Source organism: Penaeus monodon, chromosome 30 (genome assembly GCF_015228065.2).
Source record: "Penaeus monodon isolate SGIC_2016 chromosome 30, NSTDA_Pmon_1, whole genome shotgun sequence".
Classification (NCBI taxonomy): domain Eukaryota; kingdom Metazoa; phylum Arthropoda; class Malacostraca; order Decapoda; family Penaeidae; genus Penaeus; species Penaeus monodon.
The window spans coordinates 3,445,095-3,446,119 of NC_051415.1; the positions used below are offsets into that span (position 1 = coordinate 3,445,095).

The 1,025-nt window shown below is 36.7% G+C and overlaps 1 protein-coding gene across 1 annotated transcript in view; it reads right to left on the reverse strand.

Annotated features, from left to right (window-relative positions):
* Positions 1-1,025, reverse strand: part of LOC119592459 (serine/arginine repetitive matrix protein 2-like) — a gene marked incomplete in the record, with an annotated part of 34,461 nt that overhangs the window by 28,324 nt on the left and 5,112 nt on the right.

Genomic DNA, 1,025 nt, shown 5'->3' on the forward strand with positions numbered 1-1,025 from the left:
TCATGTGTGGATTATCTCTACACTAAACAGGAAAGCCAGTGCAGTGAAAACACATGCAGGCATACAGTGATAGACGCTGCAGAGACAACGCAAGGTGAAAGATCGGCACAACAACCACGGTACAAGCACCGCCCTTACTCTTTCCGTCACGCATGGTTCTAGCGCTGTTGCATCTAAGTAATGGATGAGGGCCTGCTGCCTTGAAGGTCAACACAGCCGACTTTGAGCCATGTCTTCTGGTAGCTGGTTAGTAAATGATGATGATGTTAGTTGCGAAAACACTCCGGAAAAGGACACAGCACACTATGACACCACACTTATACACTACATGTTATTCTCAAACCCAAGCATGGCATTTTAAAGCTCTGTATAATTTGTCAAAGAAACATTTAAACCAGGGAGACAGCTGAATATCAATCTAATTCTATTTATATTTTATAACAGCTAACAACAGTGCTGGAATGTAGTGTGACATTCATCTGCTCAGGAAATCCACTAAATAAAAAATAAAAGGCAAATTTCATATACAAATCGACAGCTGTCAAAATTAGCAATACAGACCATGTGTCAGAAAGGTTCATCAAAACTAACAATATGTCCAAAATTCTTTTAAATCTTTTTAAAAAATGAATTACATCTGCATCACACATATTCTAAAGACCTCTTCCTTAATCCAACAAGCCAATAAAAGGTCCTGTGCTTTATTTGTTATCTCTATCCCTATAATAAACGTCTAAAACAGGGAGAATCTGTTCCTCTTCTAACATGCAATCCTTCAACATGCTTTTATCCAGACTCCGGACATTTCAGTCTGACTCTAATACATAACAAGAACACTATAAGAATGAAATAGAATGATATATACTTATAAGAAAAAAAAACTAACATTCTTAAAAATTGCATAACATCAATATGTTGATTGTGTGAAAGCATGCAACAGTAACCGCAGTAACCAGAATATATATAAATGAACCGATTTCTAATGGTTTTACAGCCATGCCTCTTTTTCCTAATATCATTTGTGC